At 39.1% G+C, this 15,797-nt stretch overlaps 1 long non-coding RNA gene across 3 annotated transcripts in view; it reads left to right on the top strand.

Moving 5' to 3' along the window:
- Window positions 1-14,247, top strand: part of LOC109023960 (uncharacterized) — a 32,565-nt gene extending 18,318 nt beyond the window's left edge. Inside the window, exon 4 of one of the 3 annotated variants that reach the window (XR_008673522.2) lies at window positions 13,684-14,247. This is a non-coding gene — a long non-coding RNA (uncharacterized lncRNA). The remainder of the gene's footprint in view (window positions 1-13,683) is intronic. The other 2 variants (XR_002003426.4, XR_002003427.3) reach the window with 2 other exon arrangements.
- Window positions 14,248-15,797: the final 1,550 nt, after the last annotated feature.

Raw genomic sequence — 15,797 nt, 5'->3', positions numbered from 1 at the left:
ATAGTTACCTGGACTAGAATCCCTAGAGGAAGAGGACAAGATAATCAAGAATGTCCCTGAGTCTTTGACTATGTCTTCATTGGGAAGCAGTTTACTTTATATTCTCTTATCAATATTGAAGTAACCATAAGTGTAAATCTATCCCCAGCTCCCTATGAACGTGGAACGCTTTTTATTCTTCCCAGTGGATTATTTAGAAAAATACAGCCAGAGTTTCATTTCAGATAACTTCCCCAAAATAATAATTTAAAAAATGTGTGTCTTTTGAGGGTCTGCCATGGAATGAAACTTGTTAGAAGTGAATCTATTTATTTTATTTAATTTTGTTCGAAGCTCCATAATCCCATTGTGAAAGTCCCCAACTCTTAGGAGGGCTGCTAAGCAAGAAGGAAGACTGTGGGTTTTTAATCTTATTTTTTTCCCCTCCCTTCCCTTCTGTTGGTGAATTCTATTTGTATTGCAGAGATTGAATTCTCAGTTCAAGTACGTTCTTGTTAATAAAAGAGACGTGGGTGAGTCCTCTAAATCCCTGCACATATTCTTCTCAGATGAAAAAAACAGTCTGCTTACTAAATATCCATTTTTCTTTCTTGTTGGCACTCTCTCAGGAAGAACCAGCTCAGGGCAGAGTGCGCTGGGGCAGCAAATGTCAGAGGATGCAGAAAGAGGTCAAGTGTATCACTCCTTGGAACCTATTGGTTAGTTTTAAGTTGACCAAAGCTACAGCAAGTAATTTCATCATTAATCTTAAAAGGAAAAGGGATGGTGACAAACAACCAGAGCTGGTTAAAAAAAAAAAACACCAACATCTGTAAAATGTCTTCCTTTTTATGGCTGAAAGTGATGGTTTGGAGAAAGTATGTGAACTTCCTTCAATTAGCAGAGCTATTCCATTTTTATTCATATTTTCTAAAAGAGAAATTTTCATTCTTAGACAACCCTAATCCTGTTATGAGGCTGGTAATGTGTATCATTTTTAACCCTTGACATCATTTTTCATTTGACAAACTGGGCCTTCCTTATCAGTTGTTTTAAAATTTCTTCCTCTGTGCTGCTACTGGCTTTTGGCACTTTCATTTAAGCATAGTTTAAAAAAAAATTCAAAGAAAAGATCATTCTTTTCCCTGCCTTGATGTAAAGATGAACCAGTCAATCATTCATGGAGTACCCTGCTCACATCTCATAGTACAATTTCAAATGTCGATAATTTACTTTTGATGCTAATTAATTACAAGTAATCATAAAAACAAATTAAAAGCACTATACTTATTGCAGGTTTTCTTATGCTCCTGAAATAATGCATTTTTATGCATCTGTTTACTTGCTTTGCAAAAAAATGTAATAATCTATATTCATAGAAAAACAACTTTAGTGCTCTGCGTCAAAGCTGTAAACTGTTATTGGTTATTTGGGTTTTTTCTCCCTAAGATATTAAAATGGAAGAATGAAAGTGAGCTACATCAAGTGAAAGAGATTAATGCATTTCAGGGCTAACCTAAAAGCAGGAATTTAGGATTTCTTTTTCATTCCTGTTTGCTTGTTTGTCTTTTTAAGAGGCAAATAAACAAACAAGCAAACAGGAAAGAAATATTTTGCTCTTGAAAACTGGTTGCAGGGTGGAGGACCAGCTTTGGCTTGCAGGCCTAGAAGACGTATAAACCCCAAGAGACACTTCTACATTTTCTCTGCCAGGGGAAGGGGAGGGGGGATTACTTTTTGGGTTCTGTTCTCCCCAACAAAGAGGTCTTTTCACCCCATTTTAGAAATGTGGTGAATGGAACCACAGCGTTATCTTCCGCAGAATCACTATTCATACTCCAATTTCTCATCGACTCCTCCTCCCACCTCCTTAAAAGCTCAGCTGGGAGGCAGCAGAGAGTAGTGGGGAAATAATGGGCAGGAGTCAGGACACCTGTGATTCTGGGGTGGGCTCCTGACTATACCATGTTCTACTCAAAGAGAATCACTGACCTCCTTGGACCTCAGTTTCCTCATCTGCAATGTGCAATGTATGTCTTCAGTCTTTCCTATATCAAAGGAGCTGCTCCACGTGAAGATGGGATGATGCAACTGTGCAAGTTGTAACAAAAAGAGAAAAGCAACACGAAGAGAAAAGCAAAGGCTCTTTATTGAGAGCGTGCTACAGCAAGGGGGTCATCCACAAGCACCTGAATTTTGGCAGAGACTCAAAGGCAGGCAGGAATGGGAAAGCTTTAGAGTGGAAAACAGGGAAAGCTTCAGGTATGCCCTGATTAGAGCCTGTTGAAATGGAAAAGTTGGAAGCAGCCTAACTAGAAGTGGGGTGTGCTATGTGATTAATTAGAGGTGCATATTTGGCTTCCTCTTATTGGTCCTAAGTTGGAAACACGGACAAAAAATAGGAAAGCTGCCAGTTATTAAACAAATTCTGGCCACTTGGAGCTGATTGCTACGGAAGTTATTGTATAGCTTCCTAGATTGTCACTAGAGACAGCAGTCTGGCTTCCTGCAAGTCTGACTTCTAGCAGGCTGGCTTTCTAGGTTGTTTATAGTAGATAAAAAGTTGGTTTCCTGGAGAGCTTGCTCCAGATTGTGGATCAAAGTTCTAATTTTATATATGGTCTAGCCATTGGTCACTTACGTATTTAGTTTCCCACAACTGAGGTTACGCTTGAAGATGGTATTCAGCAAAGCTGGGACTTGTACAGGAGTAGAGTTAAATTTCTTCTAACTATATTAAGGTAGTCTAACTCCAAAAATTGCCTCTAGGGTAAACCCAGAATGAAATATAATTTTTGTGCACACACATTTCCCATCCCCCACCCCAAATGAGATTCTATCTCCAGGCATAAGTTATGTGTTAAGTCTGGGTGTAAATCTTATTTGAACCTGAAGAGGTCTCTGAAACCTGGTCACTCAATTTGTAAATCCTGGGGACACCTTGAAGCTGTTTCTAACAGCTTCAATTTGAAGGCTAGGTTTTAATTTATACGATCAGTTTTTTTAGCAGTTGTTAGTTACACACTACTGTTCAGAAAAGTATTGCCTTGTAGAATTTTAATTGATTTTCACAAAAATGCATTTGGTTTATCTACATAAATAATTTGCATTTATGAATGTTTGGTTTGCCCTTTTTTAGTCCCTGAAAATCCTAAGGAACAACATACCAAAGCATATGTTCCTAGCCCTATTTCTAGACCTTTGGAAATACCAGGGAAGTCATAAGCACGGAGGGGCAATATGGTAGAGTGCCTTGCAGGCAGGCACATCTGGTAGGACCTGGCTGCAGCACATGTGACTTTAGGTAACTGAAACTCCACGGACCTTGCTTTCTTCATATGGAAACAGGGGGATTAAAAAACCTACTATGATTCCTAGGAAGTTTAAATGAGGTAAAGTTAAAAGTGCAAGCAGAATGTCTGGCACCAAGTTGGCACATAATAAATGTTCCTTCCCTTTTCTTCCGCCCCCTGACTTTTAGAAAATGTAGCTAAAAGAAGGAAGTAATCTCTGTTCCTAAGATCATCTTTGACTCACTCCCCAATATTTTTTAAAAATCCATCCACAAATGGATTTTTTAACCTTTCTCTTCCCTTTTCCTCTTTGCTGTACTTTTCAAAGGGAAGAAGCAAGTTGAGGCAGGCTCTTCAGGCCCCCTCCAGTCATGGAGTCTCCTCTGGTGCTTATCCTGGAGCACCTACCAGACCCTACTCTCTTTTCTTTGTGGATCTTTATCCTCTCATACTCACCCTATTCAGCTGTGCACTGATCCCACCGGACGAGCAGAAGTTGGGAGGATGTGGTTTCACCTCTGCTTAAGATCTGTGTTGCTGGCCTGGAGGCATTCTTGTGAGCAAGGAAGCATCCCTTTGATAACAGAATGGCTTCAAGCTGGATTTGGTTTCCTGGTTTGACATTCTGGGGTTCCTGCCGCCTCCATCTTTAGGGTAGAAGATGTGCTGAAAGACTGCGCAGCCACCGTAACAATCAAGCCATGTCTCATTTCAAGTCAGGGCTGGAGGAGCACAGAGCAGGGAGAATGCACTGGGTTCCTCTTTCAGACAACGTTTCACACATTTTAGATTTAACAATACCCTAAAGGCAATCTACCCAGTGCCTTACTCTCATAATCATCAAACATGTTTGTAAGGGAGGTTTAATCAACATAGCTCTCCTTCATTGGCTGTTAACCCATTAAAGTGTTATTTTAAGAATTAGCCGCCATCAATTTTGAAGAATCACAGAATGACTAAATATCCCGGTGTCTAGAAAATGGATCTATGCCTAATGACTGGCAAGGAAACCCCTTAGCCCCAGAGTAGAGAAAATACTAGACTACCTCATTTAATACCACTGTCTGTAACCCCCAAGCCCCCATCTCTGACTACCCCACCAGCCTACACATTCAACCACATTTAACTAGGCAGAATAATTTCCTAGCTTGGAATCATTCTCGCATAGGCCTGACCAGTGAAAGGAAAATTCTCAGTAATTTTCCGAATTACTGTAAGCAGCCAGCAAGAGGCAGGATAATCACAATTAATATTTGAAGATGTTTTTCCATTTATAGTACTTTTTCTTAAATAACATCTCAACTGACACTTAAAAACAGGTTTGTGGTGACTTTTATATTATTATTCTAATTTTACGATGAGGAAGTTGGGGCTTAGAGAGGAGACTCAATCTTTTCAGGAAGAAGTTGTCAGAACTTGAATACAATCCCCTCTGACTCTCAATCCTGCACTTGATTATTTGACACTATAGTCTTCAGTCTTCACAGGATGCCCTAGCTCAGATGTGTGGGACAAATATTGAGGGTTTTGCTTAAATGGAGTGGAGGGAGCAAACCCAACATGCTCTCTGGGCTAACCGGACTCTGGAAAGAGCACCACACAAAATTGTGACATTTATATTTGAAGTATATCTTCCTTCTCTTTTCTGTGCTAATTTACCTCCTACTTGCTTTTTTCTGTCCTTCTTTACCCCCATTGTAGTGCCCAGATAAGTCATTAAAGAGTATAAATGGAAAAAGAAGAGCAGATAGGTTTATCCTCAGTCCCCAAATCCCATCACTTCTATGACCCTCCAGGGCATTTTTATGATTTCTGCATTTGACTGCCTGGTATTTCTGCCCAGAGCACAAAGAGTACAAACCCCATAAAGTGCTGAATATATACACAACCTGAGCAACTTCATGGAGACTATCAGAGCAGAACAAAAGCACAGTGTTTTAGGAGGCATGGCCTTGGAGAATCACCATCTTCAGAAGCATTTACCAGACAGGTGAATGCTAGTACTTGTTGATGGCTGTTTATTTGCTCCAAAACAGCAACAGAGGCTTCATACCAGACCCTCAAGAGAAACATAATCTAGAGAATTTTCACTCCAAGTGAAGAGCAGGTTGTAGAGATGACAATGGTAAACAAGTCAACTGAGTAGGCTTGAGCCAAGAAGATAAAATGCACAGTCCAGCTATTCTCTTACTAGAGCACCACCTAACCCAAGTATTCTCCTGGAATTGGGCAGGCTCATTTGGCGTGCTTTTGACATAATCTGCAACTCACAGAATAAAACAGTTGGAGAAAAGGAAAAGAAAGGAGGTACCCAGGACAAGCTGCTTTCTTCACAGTTATGTTAAAGGCCAGTCTCGATAGAAGGAAAACCACAAACCTAAGAAGCAAACACAAAGCAGAGCAGAAATTGGAAACCTTCAACAGGAGAGGCTACTATTCAAAATTAGGATAATGGTGACATTTGCTTATTCTAAACTTGGAACTCAGATAAATAAAAAAGGCTGATGAAAGCTACTGATAAAAATGAAGCTGGAGTGCTGGATGCAGGAGTCTGGTTTCCTCTTTGTTTTGGGTGGGGTGTGAACAAACTTTCCCCTACAAAGAAATTTAGAAGAGAATTGGACAAAGGGCTGGGAGCTAGGCAGGAATAAATACAGAAAAGAATAGAGTTGAGGGCTCCTCTTTGGCATAAGCAGGGGAAGCCATGTAATAGAAAGGTCTAGAAAGGAGGCAATCAGATCCCAGCAGTGGAAATGGTCTCATTAGAGCTTATATCTCTGGATTGGTGGTGTGGTGATGGTGGTTTCACTATAGCCAGCTTTGAAAGGCAATGACCCAAGACTTTTTGGAAAGCCCCATCTGATGTCTTATTTCCTGACTTACAGTACATCCTAATATAACCCATATCCTAGGTCTGAGTTATAAAACAACAAAATGAAAAGTCATTTGGCCCATCCATTCATCCATTTTTTCACTTCTCGAGAAGCATTTATTGAGTAAGTATTTCATGCCGGATACTGTGCTAGATGCTGGGAACATGGACACAAGGAACAAGTGCTCTCTGCCCATTGAGAAACAGACAGCCATGTATTCAGACAATTATAAAATACTATGATTAATGATAGAAGAAATAGCTAGGCACAATGAGAATAGATAGTAGAGGCATGAGAAAGCCTAGGGAATCTAGAATAGGGTATGATTCTTTTTCCCAAAATAAAAAATATAAGGGGACACATTTCAGGGACATTTAGTACATATTTGATGCAATAAGCTCTTTTTAAAATTAATTTTTTATTGATATATGATAGAGTTACAACAAACTTTACAAATCTCGTGTTCTGCTAAGCTTTTACATGCATACATGTGAGTCATCACCACTCATATCAAGATACAGAATATTCTCACACCCCGGAAGGCACCCTCGTGCTCTTAGTCAATACCCTCTCCCTAGAGGTAACCACTGTTCTGACTTCTGTCACCTTGGGTTAGTTTTGACTGACTTCAACTTCCCAGAAATGAAACTGTACCGTATGTATTCTTTGTGGCTGTCTTTCTCCACTCATCATTAACTCGATGAGATTCATCCAGATTATGTAAATGTCTTTATACTAAAATGAGGTGGCAGTGGAAGTCGTTCCTGGATTTTAGGATTTTTCTTGAGGGGAGTTAATTGGCTGGGAAAGGGGAAACAGATGGTGGAGTGGAACAACATAAAAGTTTAGATTCAATGAGGGAGGGTTTCAGTTTTGCAGAGGCCACTTGCTAAGTGTGTATCTTGAGAATATCAGTCTCTGAACTTCAGTTTTCTTCTCTGCAAAATGAAGATAACACCACCACCTACCTCACAGAGCTGTTAATATAATGTATGTAAAAAAGATCAGTTCTAAACTGTAAAGTGCGATACAAATAGATTTTTAACTGTTTTCATTAGTTTATTGTTTCTGCACAAATAGATATGTGAGTGTGTATTTATGAATGGCTAAAGATATGTAAAAGACAATTTTTCTATTATGCCTTAGCATACTCTTAGCAATCAATTGGATTTTATTACTCAAAGCAATTTAATTAACATTCAACAACTGCCTTGTTAAATTTAAAAATTTATTCTAGTTGCATGTAATCTGAAGCTAAAACATGAGTTGGTATTCTAAGTCTTGGGATCTGGTTGCCAAATCAAACAATACTTTGAATTTACCAGACATGCTAACACCTGTAATAATGCACATTAAAAAGTGCCCTACCTTGAGCCTCCATTTCCTTCTGTTACAAGTCTTGCATTGTAAAACAGCAAAGGCAAACATTCCACAGAAGGAAGGAAAGGTTTTAGATTTCTTCTCAGTTTTTTTCCTTTTGATTTGCAGTTTGTGACCACAAAGGGAAAATGCAGAGATGAATGTCTCTTGAAATAAGAAATGATAGGAGATGGCTAGGGCTGAAAAGTTTCCATTTAAGTTAGGGGAAAGTGAAACTTTGAAAGTGACTTTTTAATTTCTTGAATTAATTGGTAAATATCTTACTTGCTCTTCCACAAGATTATACATTCAAAATTAGAAAATAGATTCATTCAAATTCTCTACCAACTGTTGTACATGCTCTTGCTGATGGGAAACGGAGAATTCATTTTCTCAATGGCTACATTGCCAGCCATCATCTGGAGGGCTCTGTCTATAAACATGAAACCAGAAACGTTGGTGGGAGGAGACGTTAGCCAATCCCCTACCAGGCTGTAAGTAATACGACATCCTCCACCTGGCACCATTAATAATCCTATTCAATGAACCCTTTATTATTAATATTACTGGCATAAAAAATGACCCCACACTTACAGGTGTAACTTAATGAGGCACATGTTGTAGCCAGATGTCTTACAAGGCCAACTCCACCACCACAGTACACATCTTTGTGCACGTTTCATAAAAGGAAACCATCTGAAAGCATTCATTTCAAAAGCATATTCATCACGTAGCACGGTCAGTTGAGGAGTGACGCTCTTTTACTTAAGTTTAAACAGATGGATCAAACCTGGGAGTTATATTCAGCATACCTTTTTAAAAAATAATTATCTGATTTAAACTGCCAAATGTATTTTCTTCTTTTCGCCCTCTTCATGATAATATTGAGGAGTTGGCAGCATGGGCACAGCCCAGAATTAGGGGATGTCTACCATTCAACTGGCTCCCACCTGCTGCCTTTAGAGACTGGGCTCTGCGACAGAATTTCTTTTCATTCTCTGCATTTGCTAAATTCTAGAACAGATTTTTGTCAAAACTCAAGTGGCCATTTAGAAGTTGATTTAAATAATAAGAATGGCACCTAATTGTGACAACGTAGACGTCTTGTGCGCACTTTCTGGTCTGGGTCTTCCAGAGGAAGTAAAGTGTCCTGTGGCCATAGATGTTGTCTGTTCATGTGACATCTTACTCCACAGGAGATACACCTGCTTTTCACTGCCAGCTAATAGCATGGATGCCCTTGTGCCAACTAGCCTTTGCAGGAATCACATCTAGAGTACAGATTTGTTGCCTCTCTAGTTCTCATTAGCTCTTCTGCAGAGGGTTCAAGGTTGGCGTCCGTGGTGGCTTAGATGGAACCACTGGGCTAACATATATAGAATGTAAACTAGTCCTTGAAAAAAGCATCATGCAGAGATAAGAGAAGAGCCTAAGAAAAAATACAGAAGAGGAAACAATCACTCAAGGCCAGACATGTGGGTGTCCTCCAGAGGATAAAAGAGGGGGGCTCTAGGCAGGCTTTTAATTCTGCATGGCTTCAAATTGATGGTCTCTAAATATGTTCAGAAAAGAACAAGAGTAGGATGTTATATGAAGGGAAGGGCAGAGAAAAGGCAGTGGGTGGCAGCACTCAAAGATCTTCCTTCCCAAATAAATTCAGCTTTAGCCCCAAGCTCCATGAGAACCCTGATTTTAAGATGACCCAGTCTCGTTTGAAGGTTATTTAAAGACCATCTGTTGACCTCAAGCATGTCTCATAGGGGAACGCATCTGCCTTCCAAGCAGCTCACCAAAGAATCCCTTCCCTCCGCATGTCAGAGTCTCCCTGAGAGGAGTATTAGAAATGCAGTTTGCTCCATCTTGCGACATTTCTGGTGTCATTGGAATACCCCTGGGGATTTTCTAGTGTCAGTAAGATATTCCTAAGAGCACTTAAATGCATTTGTGCATTAGTGTACCGTGTACCCGTTTGAGTGGTCCACTCCTCAGTCCAACTCTGATCTTGGTGTGCAGGGCAGCAGTAAAGAGGTGAGCAGATCTAATTTTCTCATTCAACTACTTCCCAGGAGTTGAATTTCCCCTCCCACATCCCTGCTGCTCCTCTCTCCTTGTGTTCATCCAGGGAAGGGCCACTTCAATTCATCTTTCTCTTTCTTTTCATCTCTGTTAGAATGTTTATCAGAATGTCTCTGTCTCTGTATCTCCCCCTACACACACACACACTCCTCTCTACCTGTGCTCGTTCTTCTCCCTCTGCAGGCAAACTTTCTCCTCTTCCAGTGTTCACCTGGCAGAAAACATGGCTGCTTAAGTTGTCAAAGTTTACATATTACATCCTCACTGTTATCTCTCTGGAGAGAGAACAGTTTTTCTTTCATGGTCTTCTCTTCCAAAGATCTCCAGGAAGGACTCTGGTGGACTCCCTTCTCCCAACCAATCCCTCTCCCTCTGAGAAAAAGTGGTTTGGATTGTAGTGTAAAAATTAGCTGGTAGTTGTAGCCAAACTTCAAGGAGCAGAACCTTGGGAAATCACCAGGCAATCATGAAGAAACAGGAGGTTAAAACTACATTGTGGAGGCTCTGGGCACAGCCAGAATATCTGACCATCCTGTTTTCAACAAAATGTTGTTTCCAGAAGAATGATCTTCATGATTAATAAGTCAGGGGCGTGGAATAGATTGACTGGAGCCAAGGGAGAGTGGAGCCAGAGGCACAAGTTTAAAGGACATCACTTATCTACAAGGATGTCCACTACAGAATTATTTATAATAAGGGAAAGATTAGCAAATATAAAAATGTCTAACAATCAGGGATGAGCTAAATAAATAATAATAATAAATTAAGACAAAGAACCATATGATGAAACACTGTGTACTCAACAAAAATTCTGTTATGGAATATTATTTAGGAAACATATTTCAAAGCTCATGATTTTATATCTAGTCTCTTGGGAGATATCACATAGCACAAGTTGAAATCACTGAGTCTAGAAACAGTTGAATTTCAAACCTGACTTTGCCAAACCGAAACCAACTTTTCTCATAAATACTATCTAAGCCTGATTAGATAAAACTGTTAAATCTCTTACTTGCTATTTTTCTGGTAGAAATGTATGCAGTCACTATATGATTTTCCAAGAATTTGGTCAAAATAATTGTTATTAATCTCTTTCACAAAATACATTTTTAATCATTCCAGCTGATCCATCAAATCATTTCGCACTGACCACTTTCAATTTAAAATACAACTTTTGCTTCCTTTGGAACAAAGTTTGGGAAAACATACTGTTGATGAGATAGATAAAAATCACATGATCTCTGGCTAGGTTGTATCTTATCAGTGGAAAAATATAGCATTTCAGATTCTTTTGCTATCAATTTGAGCATTCTTTTATAAGTACTAAGCTGTTTCATGGACTATTAGCTGTGTGAAGGAAGTCATGCTTTAAATCATTTTTTAAAGCTAGTCTTAAGAAAAGTGGAGGAGCACATTAAATGAGTAAATAAAGTTCAAAGAAGGCTGCAGTGGCCAATGAAACAGTGAGCTCTTTGCTGACAGAGCCTTGAGAATGCCTCAGCCTGGAACCTCTGCACATCCTTATATCCTCGGTGCAATTATGCACTTAGCAAAAGCGGTGTATTTTGTGAGATATCTTCCAACAAGTTTCGTGGAACTGGCTTACAAAGAGGCATCGCTTTAATTGTGGTACAGGAAAGAATAGATCTATGATCTCAAAAGGACAGAATACTTGTAAAATTTATGTAGCTCTTTAATACAAGGCGCTTTGGTTTAAAGAGTGGGGAATTTACATGTGTTAAGTGCTCCTACAAATCCACTTTACCCTTTCTTGGAAAAGGGCAACACAATAATAAGAGTTAAATTTATGTGTAAGATGTCTGTATGGTAGAGCTGCTCAAATCAGTAAATATTACACAGTTGACTAACTGCCTCTGCTTTTAATCTTTAAATATCTACAACGAGTTGCTGTCTGCTGAGTGAGGGACACTTAGCCCACACTCTTTAAACCTTTGTGGTCTGGTTCTATATTATGAACAGAAGATTATAAAATTTAAACTCCAAATGGGCTGCCTGCCCACTGTTGTTTCCAGAGCCTTCCTACCCTGCATGTAGATGTCAGAATTTTCTTTCTTAAATAACATTTTCAAAAAGAGTGCTTTTCTATTGAATTTTATATCCTATTTTCATCTCTCTGTCCTTACAAGCCTCTAACAACTTAATCTCTTTTATTTTCCCATTAGAAAAAAAAACTCGTTTCTCATTTTTCTTTAGCATAAAACTTACAGGCAAAATTTTTAAGTATTAACTAGCTCACTTGTTCATTTTACACACACACACACACACACACACACACACACTGTATATGATCAACATTGTTTTTAAAAGAAAGCAATATGTATACATATTCCTGTCTTTCGAACAGCACCCCTACCAACTCCTTGCCACTGCTGAAGGTCTGGGCCTCTCCTGCCTTGTCTTGTCATGAGATTTTACTCCTCTTTGGCCACAGCTGATGGGGGACCAGGGCTGCAAACCTGACCCATGACCTGGGCCATTCAGATTCTTTCTCTTAAGAATATGAACTATGAGACAAGAGACTAGAGGTCATGGTGCTCCCTGGCCCATGAAAACTTGGTGCAGAGAGAGACTGTCTGCTGAGAAAAGCAAGAGAATGGAGCAGATGGTAGATCATGTGGCCCCAGAGAGAAAAAAGAGACTGAGAACGTAGCTGGTTAGCTCCTGATGATTTTCCCAGCCCCAGTTCAGTCTTCAGAGGACTGGCTGTACTTCCTGCACTGAGGTTCTATGTGATAAACCTGTATCGTTATAACAAATCCCTCTGGTCTTAAATTAAGTAGAGTAGATTTCTGTTTCTTGAACCCAAACAAATACTAAGAAAATGTACACATAATTATATGAAGCATGCAACTATATTTGCCCTATATTTATGCACATGTAGATATCACTCATATTCATAGATGATTGATGCTATATGCAAGAAAATAAGTTTAAAACAGTGGCAAATACAAAGAGTTGATTCCTACATTCATATGACTCTCAATTAACAAAACAGGCAGTGAAGAATGAGTGCTCAGTGAAAGGAAACCACTGCATAGACTCCAAAGACTTTGGAAGAGGAAGGTTACATATCCCACAGACTGGGTTGGTCAACTGAGGGAGAGACTTAGGAGAAGGAGAATAAGAACTATATCTTACATCCCAAAAATCAAACAAGTAGGGTTTAGGCAGGCATCAAGAATAAGAAAGAGAAAGAAGTAAACAAAAAGAAGTAAATGAGAAGGCTATGGGGTGTTTTGGGGGGAGTTGGCAAGTGATTTAAAAACCTTGCTATGTAGAAGATTCAGATTGCAAACTGCTATGTACATGTTTTTAACATTCTTTCTTTGCAGGGAGGCCCAATATCCCTGAGTTGGCAGCTCTTTGTGGGCTAACATCTTAATTTTCTAATGTAGAATTTCAAACTGATTGGATTGGTAAGGCTTATTTACTAAGCTGACTGACTTTTTTAATAGATACTAATATTTTGGTAATTTGTAGAAATAATAAAATCTGCACAATAACAGCTTTTATTTTTTAATTTTGAAAACCATGTTTATGTATAAATGATCAGCCATTATCTCCAAGTATGGTAGAATAGTATCTTTGTTTATTTTCCCTAGAAGCAGATGCAAATTCCTTATTGTCTTCACTGGAACTTAAATTTCACACACACTCACAGGCACACACACACAAACTCATTATAGAATGTTAATGTAATGGTGGCCTCATTTGAGATAGGAGAAAACAAAAGACCAGTGGCCAATGAGGCTGGAGGTCAAAGTGGTTGAGATTTCCAAAAGAGTTTGCAGTTAAAGGACCTGGGCTCTGCAGTCAGAGGGCCTCTCCTTTTTCTAATCACTTGGCTATAGGCAGGTGACCTCAATGGCTTCAGCTATAAATGGAGTTACTAAGAGAACCTACCTCATGGTGCTCTTGTAAGGATTAAGTGAGAACATGCATATGAGGCATCTGGCATGGTGCCTGATTCACAGCATGCATTCAGAGCAGGTTGCCATTCATTTTAGTCTGCTTAGTGCATCTGTAGCAGAATACCATGGCCTGGGTAATTTATAATTAATGGATGTTTATTTGGCTCACAGATCTGGAGTCTGGGAAGTTCAAGAGCATGGCACCAGCATCTGGCAAGGGCTTTCATGCTGCATCATCTCATGGAGGAAAATAAAAGGGCAAGTGAGTGTGAGAGAGCAAGAGAGCAAGAAAAGGAAAGGGGGTCAAACTCACCCTTTTATCACAAAAACACTCTATCGATAACAGCATTGATCCATTCATGAGGGAAGACCCCTCATGACCTAGTCACCTCTTAAAGGTCCAACCTTTCAACACTGGTTGCATTGGGGATTAAGTTTCAACACATGCTTTTTGGGTGGCATAATTAAACCATAACACACTTGTTATTAGGTCAGGAGATTTCCCAAGGTCAGAACAGTGACAGAGCTAAGCCCTGAACTTTTGTGACCTTCAAACCAGGATTGTTTCCACAATTTGTCATACATGGATATTTAGAACATGCTTTAGAAGTGGAGGAAAGAATAAAATAATTTGAAGATGGAGTACTCAAAAGCTGCGCCAGACAAGTCCATTGAAACTGTCCTTCACCTAAATTTGAATTAAAAAAATTGTTTTGGCATTGTGTGATTTGGTAATATGGGGAGTATTGGTGTGTTTAAAATTTTTTTTCCATTTGTCAATTCTTATATAGTCTCAGTTGAAATTAAAGACATGAGTATTTAATCATAATGAAAAGAAGGCTTGAATCCACGTATCTCCAAAAGCCAGGTATGGTGGAAAAACAAACAAACAAACAAAACACCAAAGCTCAAGCACAGGGAGTGGAGAAGGGAAGAGGCTGGATCAAAGCTGACAAAGTGGAAATCCTCAAGGGCAGAGGCCAGTTCATCTGCAGATACCATCACTTCCTATTTGAATCATTTTCTTATACTGTGGTCAAACTTGCAGAATAAACCCTCATCTTTCATTCTGGTTCATGCTAGAGTCGGAAGAGAGGCATCTAGGACATATCATCTATGTGCATTTGAATTTGATGATTTGTCTTTCCCATTTACACAAGAGAATTCACAGCCATTATTTCTTCAAATATTACTATTCTTCCAATAACCCTATTGTCCCCTTCTAGGACCCATCATAGATGTATGCTTTCCTCCAAGTCTCATAACCTCTCTATCATATTTTCCACTTCTTTATCTCTCTGTTGTGGTAGTCCAGAAAATAGATTCTGTTCTACCTTCTAGTTCATTAATTTTCTCTTTAGCAGTATCTAATCCCGTTGTTTAATTTATTTGATTTTTAATGTCAAGGATTAAAATTTTTTAATTCTAGAACTTCCATTTGGTTCTTTATCAACATTTTCTTTTTTCTTCCATAGTATCTTTTTTGTATAGTTTTCTTTTCCTTTCTTTTTTGGTCTTTAATCATTTAAACATACTTATTTTATACTGTCTATCAAATACTTGTTATCTGATGTTCTTGGGGTTCTAATCCTACTGTTTCCTGTGTCTTTTTACTCACCCTCATATAGGATTGTTTGCTCATTTTTACAATTTTGAGTTGTAAGCTCTTCTTCAGCAGGGATTTTTCTGTACCTGGTTAGATGGTGTGTCCTTTTGGAGAGTTTTTGAATTTACTTCTTCTTGGTGCCCAAGCAGTTTTACCAGGCTGTGTCTGAATTTTATGTTAATTTCTTGAGGGTTTCAAACTTTAAGGTTACTAAATTCAATACCTCCACCAGTTACTCCCCTCAAATACTCTAGTTTTTAATTCCTTCTTCATTTCAGTATCTACAGTTTCCATTACTTCCTTTCTCTCCCCCTTCCCTCCTCCCCTCCTCCTTCCTTCTTTGTTTCCTTCCTCATATTTTCCTTCCTTCCTTCCTTCCTTCCTTCCTTCCTATCAGTTAGTTATGGCTTAAAATAAATGTCTGTTATAGAGGCAGGTTATTCAGGCAATATTCCCTCCTCTGTTGCTTGAAGCAAATATTATATATGTGTACTCAGTTTTAGGCAGGCATTTCTCAGACACCCTGGTAAACAACCATGCTACTGACCCTTCTCAAACTGATCTCCTACTCTTCTTGTACAATACCATGTGCCACAGCCGTCCTGCTCTCTGGGTTTTTCTAGAATATGCCCCATGATGTCCTGCTTCAGAGGCTTCCTGCTTGCTGCCACTGTTTAAG

Source organism: Gorilla gorilla, chromosome 17 (assembly GCF_029281585.2).
Source record: "Gorilla gorilla gorilla isolate KB3781 chromosome 17, NHGRI_mGorGor1-v2.1_pri, whole genome shotgun sequence".
Lineage (NCBI taxonomy): Eukaryota > Metazoa > Chordata > Mammalia > Primates > Hominidae > Gorilla > Gorilla gorilla.
The sequence above is the reverse complement of the archived record's forward strand: the minus strand, read 5'-3'. Positions and strand labels throughout refer to the sequence as shown.